The 17,597-nt window shown below is 37.4% G+C and overlaps 1 long non-coding RNA gene across 2 annotated transcripts; it reads left to right on the top strand.

Moving 5' to 3' along the window:
• The first annotated feature begins 2,127 nt into the window (after nucleotides 1–2,127).
• LOC129875708 (uncharacterized) lies at nucleotides 2,128–6,168 on the top strand. Of its 2 annotated transcripts, none has more exons than XR_008763217.1 (3): nucleotides 2,128–2,211; nucleotides 2,858–2,984; nucleotides 5,851–6,168. It is a non-coding gene; the product is annotated as an uncharacterized LOC129875708 (long non-coding RNA). The 2 variants fall into 2 exon arrangements; XR_008763216.1 differs by having other exon boundaries at nucleotides 2,146–2,274.
• Nucleotides 6,169–17,597: the final 11,429 nt, after the last annotated feature.

Raw genomic sequence — 17,597 nt, 5'->3', positions numbered from 1 at the left:
TCTACGTAGGTTGTAGTCTGAGCGATTGGTTAGTATGACAGGAGTACGTATATTTTACTAGCTTAGCATAGTCTTAGTTGTTCGCTTGGTGGGTACCGTGTCGGTGTTACTAACCCTTGATATCTACACTTGTGTAGGTTTCGAGCTCGGATAGTGACACAATTCTCTTTCTTTCAATCCAAGGCTTTCAAAGGAGATTTGAGAGGTAGCTGTTGATGCCGGCCATCCTTTTTGTTCCTCTTTACTTTTAATTTGTTCTATTCGAGAGACAGAGTTTTGAGACTTGTATTTATTTTAGTATCTTTATATTTAGAGGCTTGTATATGTGACAACCATTCCATGAGGGATTTTGTAGTTAACTAAGACTTCCGCTTTTATTTTTAAATTGCTTATTTATATCTGTTTCCGCTTTTATTTCCATAATTGTTAAGGTTAGGCTGACTTGTCTGGTAGGAAAGGATAAGTGTCATCACTCGAACCTACATTTAACCAATTTTCCCAACTTCAGGACCTCACCTACGAGGAGCTCCTACGGAGCGTTACTCTTCCTACCATCTGTAGATCGGCTTATAGTAGACTGCACTAGCACTAGTTTTTTACTACTTTCTCCCTTGTTTCGACTTTCCAACTTTTAGGGTCTTACAAAGATAATTGTCCGGAGCATCTGAATATCCCTGCAAAGGAGTTATATGTAAAGAAGGAAGTTAGTACAACTAGGAGGAAAAAGAAATGAGAGGAAAAGGAGTGGACAAAGAATGAACTTACAACGACATATTTTCACTTCTCTTAGGACTTGGCACCTCTGTCGAAACCAGGTTGCTATCCACTTCATCCACCAGAGTTTACCTCTACAAAGAAGAACAGATATTAGGACTATAAGAGAGGAGGAGCAACGATAACAGATCAAGAAACGATACTTACTTCGGAGAGCTGAGAAAGGAAGAAAGATGGATGAAAAGGAGGTAAGTTTTAACCATCCACAACATATCAAAGCGAAAAGCCGTGGTCAAGGAGCTCACTACGGCCACAAGGAAGAGATATCGAAGGAGATAAGATTAGTAAACCCTATGTTTTAGGATATAAATATAGATCCTGTATGGTTTAGGGCCAAAGATATTTTGTTGTGTTTGGGATATTTTGTTTTGTTTTTTCTTTTTCATCTTTTTGGATCATGTTGGATCTACTTTGTACATATATTTTATTGAAGGATTACACAAATCTCATAGTGTTAAGAGCTAATTACATCCTATTCCTACTTTTTTCTAAATTAAGAAAATCCCTTAAATTTGGTGGAATCCAAATACATCCCAAAACGTCCTGATACACCACATAAAGTGATGTATCCGATGATACATCGTGTAAAGTGATGTATCTAATGTCCAGATATATCACGTAAAGTGATGTATCCAATATCTTGATACATCACATAAAGTAATGTATCTGACTAATACATCGCGTAAAGTGATGTATCGGACTGATACATCGCGTAAAGTGATGTATCGGACTGATACATCGCGTAAAGTGATGCATCAGAAAATAGGAGAGAGTAGATTTTTTTGTAATTTCTTCAAATGGTAGGGAATTTTAGAGAATATGGTAAAATAAATTGTGTATTTAGATAATTTTTCCATATTTTATTTGAATAAAGGAGCCTTGAGCTCCACCAAATTTTTTCCTCCCATGTTTCAAATATCCCCATTGTACTTCACAACACCAAATACTTTCTTGGTTTTTCAACTTCAAATATGCCCTCCCAAATTACTACTAGAAATAAGCTAATTTTTTTACTACAACTACCGACTACATAAACATAGTTGGAAGTCTGGATAATTACCGACTACTGTAATCGATAATTTAAGATTTATATTATTGAAATTTTTAAAATTTTTATCTGACTGTGATTACGACTACTGAAGTCGTAAAGTTTAATGAAATAAAGTCAATAAAATAATTGACCAGTTTTCGATCACAGTAGTCGGAAACTTGTTAAAACAAATTAAAAAAAATATTATTAAATAGCGACTAGCGTAGTCAACCATATTACAATATTTTTTAATTAAAAATTAATGTAGTTTCCCAACTACTGTAGTCGGAAAAGTAATATTATTTCTAATAATTAATTCACTCTAAACCTCTTCAGTTATCTCACTAGCTATTTTCCACGACCTCATCCCTCTCACCATCACAATTTAGGGTTTAAATTTTGTTGAGGTAAGTTAAATTTCTCTCTAATATTGAGCATAAGCAGATCAAAGTATGATTTCAGAACCGAAGGTATTCTTTTTCCTTTTCTCAAGGAAAATTTGTGAGTTGTTTGATAAAACAAAATTTCTCATTCCTGGGGATGCAAAATTTCTCCAGAACAAAGAGTAGATTTCTAGATTTGGTTATCATTTTTGGTAAAGTGAAATATTTTTTGCTTTTAGTTTTTGTGGTCATATGATATTTTTGTTTATTAATGAAATGACTAGAAGAAGATAAATGTGGGTGTTTTGGTTCTTATAAGAATTTTCTGCCTTTTCCTGGAAATGGTATTCCTTTTCTATGAGCTCCTATATAGATACTTCTATTTTCTTTTTAATGAAACATGAACCAGCCATTTAATATTATTATATTACTTTTGTTTTCTTCAAATAACTCACAATTTATTATTTTATTTTTATCTTTAGCGAATGGCTCAAAGTATTTCGTCAGTATATTGCATTATAGGGGAAACACAACACCATAAGTAGGATATTGCATTATAGCGGAAGTATCTATCTAGTAATTTGATGGATTATTCATTTTTTTCCTTAAGTCATTAAGTCATGTCATTTCAGTTGGAGTAACTAGTACAACCTGTTGCTTTTCCTGGCAGAATCTCCGAGCTCTCACTTTTGGTTCAGAACAAGGGAAAAGACACTGCCAACATTTCTATTACGGCTCCTAAGTTTGTAAAACTAGAGCATAACAAAATTGAACTCCAAGGAAAGGAAAACAAGAAGGTACAATATTTTACTAGAAGTATCCCAGCGCATTCTGAATTAAATTTGATTAATACCTAGGCCACCTTGAATGTTGACCTTCCCTACTTGAAACCCAATGAGCATAAATGCCCCAAAAGCAGAGAGACTTTGACGATATAACTCTTTCTGCAGTGTTGATGTTCTCAAGATGGATTTTCTCATAGTATAACTATGATTTGCTTATAGTATAAATATATTTTAATGTAACAAGAACCAGCTCAGTTTGACCCTTGTGTCCAATTATAAGCTTAGTGGCAGTTAAGGTTAATTGTTAAGGTGTACACATACCCTTTTTAATGATTCTGAAAGGGGGAGGGAACAGAGGTAGAGTACTTTTGTGGTTTGTTACTCATTTTGTAAGTCTAAGAGCATAAAAATATAGCATGTTTGTTTAGTTATTATTATTTGTGTTCTTGATTGTATTGTTGCTAGTTTGTTTAGTTAAATTCTCAACTTTTTTTATTTGTGTAGATGGAATTTGCACATCGTAAATGTATGTATGATAGAACTCATCCTAATCGTGCGGGATTGAGGGTGAAATTTATAGACGGAGTTAAAAAAATTATTGCAAAAGCAAAAACTAGAAAAAAATTTCTTATAGAAGGTACAATAAGGTGTTCTTGTGCGAAATACAAGTGTGTCAAGTTATTGAAACCGGATAAAATTGAATTTCATATTTTGAACAAGGGTTTATGAAAAATTATTATGTGTGGACTGTTCATGGAGAGAATGATGCCAATGTAGCTAATGTTGATTTTTAGAATACGTTTGATGGTGAGGATAGTTGTAACACCCCTGAAAAATTTTCCCTAAGATTCGGACCTTTCTTGTACACGTATAGGGTCAATCGAATTTATTTCGAAGTATGTGCTTGAGTTAAGATGAGTCCCTGAGAAATTGAAGAGTGTTGGAGGTGATGTGGGGTCACAGAGGACCCCTAGGACCGAGCTAAGTCCAAAAAGGTTTGTCGTGGTAAGTTAGAATGAGTTCGTGTATGGGGTCGACTTCTAATGACCCTATCTTTTGAAAGAAGACAATCTGGGTGGCCCACGATCCATCAAATTAAAGGTCGTCGAGTCTTCTTTCCAATGCCACCAAGAATGTAATTTTTGGAGTTCGGAGTCAAAAGATATGACGATCCTAAGATGAACTAGCACAGCAGGGATTTTCAGGCCTCGGTTACATTTGCTGGAAAACTGGGCTTGGTGCCGCAGTGGCGCGACGCGCCACTATCGCGCCAGGAACAAGCCTCAGTAGTTTGGCCCCTGCCGCGGCGCGCCACTACGAGGTGTGCAGGGTTTTCAAGCCAATTTCCAGAACCCAGAAAATATTGGCCTTGGCGCTGTAAGGGCGCGATGCGCCACTATCGCACCAAGAATGTGCCTCAGTAATTTGGTCCTTGACGCGGCGCGCCACTAGCCGATGTGCAGGTTTTTAGGCGAAATCAGCCTGGCGTTGCAATGGCGTGATGCGCCACTATCGCGCCAGGTGCATTTTTAGCCTATTTTCAGGACTTTTGAGGAGGGGTAATTTGGGAACTTACCTAAATTATATATGTATCACCCTATACCATTTTGGGAACATATTTTTCAGCCCCACTCTCTCTCTAGAAAAGCCCTAGGAGTTTCTCTCTCTCTCTTCTTCTTCTCCATTTCCAACAAGAAGAGTTCCAAGAGCTTCAAGATTTGAGTCCTCCATTGAAGACCCAACATCAAGGTTTTCTTCAAGTCTTCACTAAGGTATGTAAGGCTATCCAAAACATGGGTTGAGTCCACCCATGTGCCCTACTTTTGCTTGAGGTTAGATGTTCATGAAAATGGAGTTTCTTGGTATGGTTTATGTTTGATTGAGTTTTGTCCCCTATTTATTTGATGCTATATGTGTCGATGTTGTTGAGCTAAGAAGTTCCTAAAACCTTCATGTTAGTATGAGTTGATGGAGATGACTTGTTATTATGATTTGTTAACCTCTTTAGCCATGTGATTATGTTGCTTAAGTCAATTTCCTTAAATGTGCTATTCTACTTGTGTTGTTGAGCTAAAGTCATAGAGTTGTGATGAGTCTTGAGGAGGTATCATAAATGCTTACCTAAATGAGGCTTGATTGAGTAAATTGGAGGATAGAATTGACGAGTGGACGAGGTCCTAAATGGAACTTGCCATTATGACTTAATTGAGTTGAATGAGAATAGAGTTGACGAGTTGGCAATGTCCCACATGAAACTAGCCGTGAGGGCTTGTTTGAGATGATTGGAGGGAGTTTTATGAGCATGGAGTCATGGGAGGAGTATCGAGCACCGAAGCAGATAAGAGTATAGTCCATACTCGAACCCCAGAAACTACGCCGCCAACGTAGGTAGGGATGGAACCGTTAAAGTCGGATGCTTCCCATGGGATCGAACCGTTAAAGTCGAATGTTTCCCATTTTATTATCCTGAAATGATAGGACTTGACTAATCGATGGTATCCATGATTAGGGAGGCGTTCATGCCCTAGCAAGGTATGGACGGACGTGGCAACAACGTCTGATTGTTGTACTATCACCGGCTCATAGGTGATGGTTGTCGGATAAGAGAAACTCCCATTTAGGTCCTGATAGTGTTCTGAGTCAGTTGAGTTGAGTGGTTTATGAGTCCGTCCCGTCTAAACTATTCTTGTTAGACTTAGGGCATTTAAATGAGTTGTCATATATATATATATATATATATATATATATATATATATATATGAGTTGAGGTCCTGAGTTGATATTGATGTTTTCTTGAGGTTTGTTTCATCCGACCATTTTACTTACTCGTACATTCCATGTACTGACGCCATTTGGCCTGCATCGTTTTATGATGCAGCGACAGGTACTAGAGATCATCAACCGACGCTCCGTTGAAGATCCACATACACTCTCAGCTAGTTGGTGAGTCCTCCTAGCTTCCGGAGGATCTTGAGCTCCTTGCATAGTATCGTATTATCTCTGTATTTTGATTGTTGGTAGCCATGGGCTTGTCATTGGCACCTTCCAGACGTTGATAGAGGCTTCATAGACTAGAGTGTGGGGAGGTTGGACTGTTATTTTGAGGAGTCCTATTATACTTATTTTGTTAAGTTAGACATGTTTGGCCTTCGGCCCCCATATTGTAAATAGCATGTTATAATTGAGCATTCCTTTGAGCGTATATGATTGAATGATGGAATGATTGAGTTAGGTGGTTCGCTTGAAGGTCAGAAATGGTTTTCAAGTGCCGGTCGCGTCTAGGGTACCCTCCCGGGGCGTGACAATAGTCCCATAGAGAATAATAATGTTGAAAATTCTATATTCAATGAAATGTCGAGGAAGGCTTTTGGGATGTTCCAGGGGTTCAATCAGAACCAAATGATGAGGCTAAGCGCTTCTATGAAAAGTTAACTGAATCTAGTCATCCATTATATGAAGGTTCAAAGCATTCTAAGTATAAAATCAGATAATTCAATTTTTCAAGCGGGCATGGATTCTATCATCGGGCTTATGAATGAGATTAATCTGAGTAAAATTAACTTACCCAAAGATTTCTACACGATAAAGAAGTTGGTTTCTAAGTTGGGACTTTCATGAGAGAGGATTGACTATTGTGAAAAAGGTTGCATGTTATTCTAAAAAGATGATGCATCTTTAGAAAATTGTAAATTTTGTAATCAAACTCGTTACAAGAAAGTCACAAATGTCAAAAGAAAGAAGGTTCCAGTGAAGCTAGTGCATTACTTACCCCTTATACCAAGGTTAAAGAGGTTATATGTATCAATGAGCTCTGCTCCTTATATGAGATGACATTATGAACATAAAAGACTATCTGGTGTTCTATGTCATCCGTCAGATGGAGAAGCATGGAAGCATTTTGACAGAGTGTTCCCTGACTTTACTAGTGAACCTAGAAACATAAGGTTGGGATTATGTACTGATGGATTCACTCCATTTGCTGCACCATATTCATGTTGGCCAGTGTTTGTTACGCCATATAATCTTCCTCCTGAGTTATGTATGACAAGTCCATATTTGTTCCTAACTTGCATTGTTCCAGGTCCACACAATCCAAAAAGTTTGATTGACATATACATGCAGCCTTTGATCGATGAGTTAAAGTTGTTGTGGAATCAAGGTGTGGAAACATATGGTGTACTACTACACCAGCCTGTTCAAGGACTCAAAAAGTTGGAGATACTAGAGAATATGATGCTTATCATAGGCTGATCATCACCCCTGATAAGGATGGGTAAGTTATTTTTATGCTAATTTTAATTTGGTGAATGTAGTTCTTACAGAAATTAAGTTTAATGCAGGTTTGCGGCATCATATGCCGCCTCACATATGATTTCAGAATCTATTCAACCATTCTTCAATGATGTTTGGGGTAATGGAAAGACTTTCCGTACAATATCAAGGAACAAATATGGAATCAGTTTAGGGTACAAAAAAAATTATTTTTATATTAGTTATCAAATATAAATTCTTTAATCTAATGATATTTTTTATTATACAGACGAAGTGTGCATGGCAGTCATGTTATGAGAACAAAATAAATTTCATTTTTAAGAAGAAAGTTCAAATACGAGTTTCTGATATGTTGTTTGAAGTTCGAAAAAATAATGAGAAGCTCGAATGGTTATGTGAAGAAACATAGCTTAAATTTGGGGAGAAATAGAACACTTTTGAATTTAAGTAGTAGTGTGAGCGAGCAAAGCCAGCTCGGGCCTCTTTTTTTTTTGGCCAAACTGCACTTGTCCAACTATTTTATAAGAGGTAATCTCTCCTACTTTGACGAAGGACTAGGAAATTAAAGTTGCGGTTCAAGAAACACACAAATCTAAATTGCCACCGACTTGGAATTCAATATTTTCCGCCTCTTTGGCCTGCCATTATAAATACTCATATTAGTATTTAATTTTCTTGAAGGGTTGTGACTTTTTCTAAAGGTTATGACTTTTTTAAAGAGTTGTAACTTTTTCGAAAAGTTTCTTGTATTAAAAATATTCTTTAAACTTTATTGTTTCATACGAAGTTTTCCAAAAATTATTGTGGTATATATTTTAATAATGTAGATTGACAACAATTTTAAGGAATTTTTTTTATACTTGTTATAAATGTAGTGTGTTTGATTATTGAAAGACGTATAAAATCTTTTGATTTTCTACTCCTTCGGTTTGAAGAATATAAAAATTTTATCACTTTATTAAACACTCCGTTTAAATGAATATTTCGACTTGAAGAATATAAAACCTATCAGAATAATTAATGTTTTTATTGTTCGTATTCTGTAATACTAAACCGTGTACCAATTATTGATAGCAGAATAACTATATAATGAAAATATGCATGAAAAAACTATGTACTAATTTGCTAGTGTCGAATAATATTTGTCTGAATTAGCATGTTGTTAGCAACTTGCACATGTCAAAAGCCAAAAGGTAGTCCCTTGTATAAAACAGTGTATTTGGTCGATCTAACCGTAGAAACCAAACATCTATCTATGTTAGATTAGATTCAAGTACATTCTTTTATTACGAATTAATATTGTTAGTATGCTTAAGGGACAAGTGACAAGAAGATAGTGGTTCTATAATGATTTTATTTTTTCATATCCTTCCCGAGAAAGTATAAACTTCCACTTCTTTGCTCTCTTAGTGACGCAAACTCACAATCTCAAGGTCTTTAATAATTCAATATAGATATGAATACAAAAAAGGCATTGTGGTAAAAATAGTAAACCAGGGAGAAGAAAAGTGAACACTTCATTTTGTTCTTCTGGAAACTGATCTCTTAGATATGGTATCATTTAGTATTGAATTGCCTAAAAGTATGGTACTTCAATTATCTTATAATGTGGGGTTCTTGACTTTTGATGATGATAAAGATAAAATTAGACTTGACATTTTGGTACTATGTTTAACCCACAAAACTCTTGGAGTATATTTGATATTGTGGTCTTTGAGTTTCTCTTTTACTAATATATGATATAACTAGTACAAAACCACCAAATTAAATATATACATGTTCAAAAGAGTTGTTTTTTATGAAAGAGTGTCACTTAAATTGTTTATTTTTCATGAAAAGATGTGTCTATTAAAATACAACTATTGCATAGACATGAATATTGGTGAAAAATCATCTGTCATGTTTGTGTTGTAAAAGAAGTATTTGATTCATATGCTCTTATATGAACCCAATGAGACTATGTTCATGGATAATTCTGCAACATTCAAAATTGAAGGTTATGGTAAGGACCTTTTGAAAAGGACATCTAGCAAGGTGCTGACTCTAAACAATGTTTGTATCTGACAAAGTTATAATAAATAAGAATAACATATTTGACAAAGCTATCGGAGATCATATTTGCCTTCACTTATAAAACATCACTTAATCCTGCAACCATATTATGTCAAGTGTCATAACAAGAGCAGTATCAGTATAAACAAAATAAACTGAAAGGCATCATCTGTGAGACCCTGGGAGTTAGAAAGTCGAACAACAGAAATATCTCTGAAAAATTGTTGGTGCATGACTTGTACAGGCCTCTATATGGACCGCACAAGCCTACACGGTCCATATAGAGGGGTCGTGAAAGGCTTCAGGAAAATAGAGTCTAGGGAAGTGGAGATTCTTGAGTGGCTATACAGCCTGTAAAGAACTCTACGGGTTGTACAAGGTGTTATAGAAAGGAAGCTAAGGAAAATGTTTGGGAATATGCTGGACCAGGGTTCTATGAAACAGTATATGGACTGTACAAAGTTATACGAACCGTAATACCAACCATAGACTACCTAAGAAAAGTTGATCTTTGGATGACCCTTCACGAGGATCTTTACGATCCGTCAAATGTTGCATGGCCCGTGGAACCACCGTATAAGTCCACTCTCCCTGGAACCCGTAGTAACCTTTTTCCATAAACACATATACTATCCGTGGAAATTTATACGAACTGTATAAGGGGTCGTTCAATTATTATTTTAGGGGCAGTGTGGACTTTTCTCCACTCTTTTATAATTAAACTTGGATGTTTTGGGGGTTATTTTCTATACCAATAACTACCCAAAACTCTTCATTAACTCCTCATTCTCTCAAATATAATCCCAACCAAAATCTTCTCTCTAAAAAGAATTCTCTCCAAGGTTTTTTCAAGTTCAAGCTAGGGTTCAAGCTTCAAGTTCAAGGTTCTTCAAACTCCATTGCATTAGGGATTTGATAGCTAAGGTATGTGGGAATTCACCAATGGATTCTTTTCATCCATTGGGTCCCAACATAACTCAATTTCACCCAATTTCAAAGGTTTTATGTCAATTCTTCATAGGTCTTTCTTAATTAATTTTAATTAATGTTATTCTTCAATATTATGCATGCATTTACTACGATGAATCTGAAGGTTTCATGGATTCTTCAATATATATATATATATATATATATATATATATATATATATATATATATATATATATATAAATTTTATTTCCTTTAGTATAGGCGGTTAAGATAAGATATTTGTTGTAGTCCGAAAGAGATTAGGAATGGAAAAGGGAGTTAGCGTATATAAAGAATTGGAAGAAATAGTTGAAGAGAAATCATCAGAATATATGTTTGTGAATTAAGGAATAACAAGGGAAGAAGATGGAGTGAATATGAACACAAGGAGTAGTGTGATGAATGTTTCTGAGGAACTCTTTGTATTCATCTTTACTCCACCTTTCTCCCATGTTTCAAATATCTCCATTGTCCTTCACAACACCAAATACTTTCTTGGTTTTGCAACTTCAAATATGCCCTCTTTTCTTGCCAAACTGCACTTGTCCAACATACAAACCTAAATTGCCACTGACTTGGAATTCAATATTTTCTGCCTCGTTGCCGGTCATTATAAAAACTCATATTTAGTATTTAATTTTCTCTATGGATTTTGATTTTTTTTGAAGGGTTGTGACTTTTTCGAAAGAGTTATAACTTTTCAGAAGAGTTACTGGTTTTAAAAATATTCTTTAAATTTTGTTGTTTCATACCATGTTCTCCAAAGTTATTGTTGTATATATTTTAATAATATAAATTGACAACAATCTTAAGGAAATTATTTTTTTATACTTGTTACATATGTATTGTGTCTGTTTATTGAAAGACATATAAAATCTTTTGAGAATATTTTACAGATTAATTATGTTTTTTGGATTAAATGAAGAACAAGTGTGCACTAAGGTGTATGCTGAATGAATGCAAAATTTTGGAGAAATACAAGTGTCGGGAAGCAAGAATGTGTAGTGGTACAAGCTGAACAAGAGCGAGGAACCAAGTCCAAAGGAGAATATGGTTGGGGCACGTCGATGGCGTGCCACTCTAGTGCTTGAACTATAGAAGGCAGACACTGGCACACTGCTGGCGCGCCGCGCCAGGGCATAAACAAATGAAGATCATTCCAGGCGCACTGCTGACGCGCCATGCCAGGATTGAAACTACTGAGGGTGAACCCTGGCACGATCCTGGTATGCTGCGCCACTAAAGCCTTGAAGTTTTCTAATTTTTATTATAAGTCCGGGTCCAACTAGTAAAAGAGGATTATTTTCCAAACCCTATAAATAGACCCTTAGAGATTTTTAGAAAGGGTTCACACAGGTTTTGAAAGAGCATAGAGATGAGAACACATGCACTTTAGGTTTCCTTTTTCTTCTTCTTTCTCTAGAGCATTAAAATGTATGGAACTATGTATTTGTGTTTTCATTGAACATTAGTAGCTAACCACCCTAATTCTAGGGTTGTAGATATGAAGTTATGGCGTGATATAATCTGAGTTTGGTCAATGATGGGTTGTTATTTCCAATTACTCCTGCATTTTCGTTTGTACTATTTTAATATTTGGCCAGCATTAGAATATATGTGTTGTCTACCTTGAATTCGAAAGAGGACAAGGGAATAGAACAAAGAATGTGGGGAATGTATTCATGCTAGGGTAACTTAGGGTGATTCGTATACAGGATGCCAGTGACACATACCTGTATATCGCGTTTGGTGAAGAAATAGAAAGATAGCCTAATGCATTTTTATTGATTCATGTGTATCCCCGCTCAATGATGTAGTTAGGCTATCGATAAAGATAAGCAATTAGAGGTCGAAAGATCATGATTATATTAGCAACCCTATAAGTTAGTAATTAAATAACTCATCGGAGACTAAAAGAGAAAAATATTATGCTTGACTTCATCTTATGCTACAGCCTTGAAATTTCTCGTAATCTGATTGACCCACATAACCACTTTATTGTTTTTGATAGTAGTAATTTTTCTAATATCTAAAGTTAGTAATAGAATTATCTCTATCTCTTACAACACACACAATTGGTGTAGTTCATTGAAAAGGAATAAGTAGTTTTATTAAAGTCCATGTGGTTTGATATTCAGCTCGAAAGAGCCACTTTACTATTTGTGAGACCACGTACACTTGCGTGTGCATCTGAACGCAACAATAGTCTAGGCTTAGTATTTCAGATGTTGTGCTTCCCGATCTTTTACGCCCCTAGTTTAGTTAGCTAGTATATTTCAGTGGCTAACTCGATCAAATACTGTATTGAGTGCCTGTTGCACCTCCTCTAGTTTAGGGGCATGACAAAGAACTTCTTGACAAGGGATTTATCCGTCTTAGTGCTTCTCTGTGCGATGCTCTGGTCTTGTTTGTTAAGAAAAATAATGGTAGCATGAGAATGTGCTTAGACTATCGGCAACTGAATAGGGTCACCATTCAAAATAAGTACTCGTTGCCTCGCATTGATGTGACATTTTTGATCATTTATAAGGTGCATCAGTCTTTTCAAAAATTGATCGGGTACCATCATTTGAAGATTACACATTAGGATATGCCCAAGACATCTTTTAGAACCAAATATGGGCATTTATGATTTTTTGGTAATGTTATTATGGCTGACTAGTATGTCTGCAACCTTTATGAGTTTAATGAATGAGGTATTCAAGTCATTCCTAGATTCATTCATGATTGTATTTATAGATGATATTCTGGTGTATTCGAAGAGTGAAGAAGAATATGCAGACCATCTTCACATTATTATGGGTGTCCTGGGAACAAAAACTGTATGTAAAATTCTCTAAGTATGAATTTTGTTTGTCTTCAGTTGTTTTCTTGGGGCATGTTGTTTCGAAAGAAGGGGTAATGGTAGATCCACAAAAGATTAAAGTGGTCAAGAATTGGGGTTGCCCTAGCTTTGTGACCGAAGTTAGGAGGTTTTTAGGGCTTGACAGCTACTATCGCCGGTTCGTGAGAAATTTTTCTTCCATCGCTACCCATTTAACAAGGCTGAATCAGAAGGATGTGCCATTTGAGTCGACTGATAAATGTGAAGAGAGCTTTCAAAAGCTCAAAACTCTTCTGACCACGGCACCTATCTTGACCCTACCAGTTGAAGGTAAAGATTTCATTTATTGTGATACTTTACATTCATGTTTGGGTACTGTGTTGATTCAGGATAAGAATGTTATAGCTTATGCCTCATGGTAGTTGAAGGTTCATGAGAGGAACTACCCGACTCATGACTTGGAGTTGGCAGTGATAGTGTTTTCTCTAAAAACTTAGAGGCATTATCTCTATAGTGTCAAGTACGAGGTGTTTACTTACTACCGTAGTCTGCAACATATGTTCACTTAGAAAGACTTGAACCTGAGGCAACGAAGATGGATGGAGTTGCTCAAAGATTGTGATGTCACCATCCAGGTAAGGCTAATATGGTGGCAGATGCACTAAGTCAGAAACCGATTAGCATGGGCAGTCTAGCCTATTTGGGAGCCTTTGAGCAACCTCTGGCTTGAGGGATTCAGGCCTTAGAGGACAAATTTATAAGGCTAGGCATCTCTAAAAAGAGTAGTGTGATGGCTAGTGTCGATCTAAGGCCCATATTTATTGAAGAGATTAAGGCCAAACAGTTTGAGGATATGAACTTGAATGAGATTAGATAAAAGGTTTAGCTGGGAAATGCTTAGGATGCATTGCTTGATGCAGGTAGGGTGCTCAACTTAAGGAGAATGATTTGTGTTCCCCAAGTAGATGGTATAATTTAGAAGGTTTTGTCTAAATCCCATGGTTTGAGGTACTCTATTCATCCCGGAGTGACCAAAATTATCAAGACTTAAAGAGACTGTATTGGTGGCCGAGAATGAAGAAAGATATATCCGAGTATGTGGCTAAGTGGCAGAATTATTAGCAGGTAAAATATGAGCACTAAGACCTACAAGTTTGTTTCAAAGGATGTCAATTCCTAAATAGAAGTGGGAAAGGATGTCCATGGAATTTGCGGTGGGTCTTCTCAAGCCGTGGGGAAGTATTATTCCATTTGGGTAAGGGTTGAAAGATTGAAAAAGTCAGTCCACTTTATTCCGATTAGGATGGACTACAATGCACAACAGTTAGAAAAGATTTATATGAAGGAGATAGTAAGGTTCCACGGGGTTCTCCTTTCTATCATCTCAGACCATGGTACGTAGTTCACCTCTAAATTTTAGGGAAGGTTGCATGAGGAGTTAAGCACCCAACTCTACCACAACTTTTCATCCAAAGACCGATGGACAGCTAGAGAGGACCATCCAGGTATTGGAAGATATGTTAAGAGCTTGTGTGATAGACTTCGGGGATATTGCGATAAGTTCTTTCCCTTGTTTGAGTTCTCTTATAATAATAGTTACCATTCCAGTATTGAGATGACACTATTTGAAGCCCTGTATGGGAGGGGATGTAGATCTCCCATAAGGTGGTTTGAAGCTGGAGAAGCCCTTGGGGGTTGACTTGGTAAGAGATGCTCAAAATAAGGTAAGGAGTATCTAGGCTAATCTTCTAGCAGCTCAGAGCCGTCAAAAAGAGTATGCTAACCATAAGGTAAGGGACATGACTTTTCCGGCTGGTGAGCAAGTTCTCCTAAAGGTTTCACCGATAAAGGGGGTGATGAGATTTGGTAAGAAGGGTAAACTCAATCCTCGCTATATTAGCCCCTTTGAGATTTTGACTATGTGGGGCCAGTGACTTACGTGTTGACTTTACCACCTAGCTTTTCTAGGGTACATCTAGTGTTTCATGTGTCCATGCTGAAGAAGTATCATGGAGATGGGGATTATATCATTAAGTGGGACTCAATTTTGTTGGACAAGAATATTTTGTACGAGGAAGAGCTAGTGGATAGTGATGTAAGGAAGCTGAGGACAAAAGAAATTAAATTCGTGAAATTTCAATGGAAGCATCGTCCAGTAGAGGAAACTACTTGGGAAACTGAGAAGGACATGAGAGATAAGTATCCCAAGTTGTTCGCCCAATCAAGTACTACTTTATCTCTGTCGTAGCCCATTTTTCCTAGTTGATCACTCGGGGATGAATGATACTGTCACGCCCCGGGAGGGTACCCTAGACGTAACCGGCACCCGAAGGCCATTTCTGACCTCTGAGCGAACCACCTGGTCTAGTCACGCATTCATTCATTCACATTCTCTTAGCGGAACTCAATTAATGAAATACTTTTCATACTATAAGGGCCGAAGGCTAAACATTTACAACCCAACAAGAATAGTAAATTAAGACTCCTCAAGATAACAGTTTAATCCTCCCCACACTCCAGTCTACGAAGCCTCTATTCAAGTCTAAAAGGTGCCAATGACAAGCCCATGGCTACCAACAATCTAAATAAAAGAAGAGACAACAAAACTGTACAAGAAGGCCCAATATCATCCGGGAACTAGGAGGACTCACCGACTGGCTGGAAGTGTATGTGGATCTTCAACGGAGCGCCGGTTGATGATCTCTAGTACCTGTCTCTGCATTATGAAATGATGCAGGCCAAATGGCGTCAGTACATGGAATGTACGAGTATGTAAAATGGACGGATGAAACCACATTAAGAAAACATCAATATCAACTCAGGACCACAACTCATACATGTATACATCACAACTCACTCAATGTCCTAAGTCCAACAAGAATAGTTTAGACAGGACTAACTCATAAGCCACTTAACTCAACTGACTCGGAGCACTAACAAGGCCTAAATGGGAGTTTCTCTTAACCGACAACCATCACCTATGAGCCGGTGATAGTACAACAATCCGACGTTGTTGCCACGTCCGTCCATACCTTGCCAGGGTATGAACGCCTCTCTAATCATGAGTACCATCGATTAGTCAAGTCCTATCATTTCAGGACAATACAAATGGGAAACATCCGACTTTAATGGTTCGATCCTACGGGAAGCATCCGACTTTAACGATTACAATCCCTCGGGAAGCATCCGACTTTAACGGTTCCATCCCTACCTACGTTGGCGGCGTAGTTTCTGGGGTTCGAGTATGGACTATACTCTCACCCGCTTTGGTGCTCGATACTCCTCCCATGACTCTATGCTCATAAGACTTCTCAAATCATCTCAAAGAAGCCCTCACGGCTAGTTTCATGTGGTACAATACCACCTCATTAACTCGGTTCTCATTTGCAATTCAATTGAGGCACAATGACAAGTCTCATTTAGGACCTTGTCCACTTGCCAATTCCTTCCTCATATCAACTCAATCAAGCCTCCTCTATATGAACATTTATCACATCTCCTCAAGATTTAACACAACTTTATGACTTCAACTCAACCATTCAAATAGAATAGCGCATTTAAGGAAATTGACTTAAACAACATATTCACATGGCTAAAGAGGTCAACAAAATATAACAACAATTCATCTCCATCAATTCATACTAATCATGAAGGAATTTAAGGACTTCTTGGCTCAACAACATCAACACATATAGCATTATATAAATAGGAGACAAAGTTCATATAGACATACACCATACCAAGAACTCTATTTTTCATGAATATCTAACCTCAAGCAAGAATAGGGCACACGGGTGAACTTAGCCCATGTTTTGGATAGCCTTACATACCTTGTTTGAAGACTTTGAAGAAACCTTGATGTTGGGTCTTCAATGGGGGACTCAAATCTTGAAGCTCTTGGACTCTTTTTGTTGGAAATGGAGAAGATGAAGAAGAGAGAGAGAGAAGCTCCTAGGGCTTTTTAGAGAGAGAGTGGGGGCTGCCAAATGGGTTCCCAAAAGACCAAGGGTTACATATATATAATTTGGGTAAGTTCCCAAATTGCCCCTCCTCAAAAGTTCTGAAAATAGGCTAAAACGCCCTTGGCACGATAGTGGCGCGTCGCGCCCTTACAGCGCCAAGGCCAATCATGCCTAAAACCTGCACAACTTTTAGTGGTGCGTCGTGCCAGGGACCAAACTACTGAGGCATGTTTCTAGCGCGATAGTGGCGCGTCGTGCCCTTACATCGCCAAGCCCATTGTTCTGAATTCTGGGAATTTGGCCTGAAAAACCCTGCACAACTTTTAGTGGCGCGTCGCGCCAGGGACCAAACTACTGAGGCATGTTTCTGGCGCGATAGTGGCGCGTCGCGCCCTTACAGCGCCAAGGCCATTTCCCCAGCAGTTGCAACTCAGGCCAAAAAAATGAAATTCCTGTCGTGCTAGTTCATCTTAGGATCGTCATATCTTTTGACTCCGAACTCCAAAATCTACGTTCTTAGTGGCGTTGGAAAGAAGACTCGACGAC

Source organism: Solanum dulcamara, chromosome 2 (genome assembly GCF_947179165.1).
Source record: "Solanum dulcamara chromosome 2, daSolDulc1.2, whole genome shotgun sequence".
Taxonomy (NCBI): Eukaryota; Viridiplantae; Streptophyta; class Magnoliopsida; order Solanales; family Solanaceae; genus Solanum; species Solanum dulcamara.
This window is presented reverse-complemented; position numbering and strand designations above follow the sequence as displayed.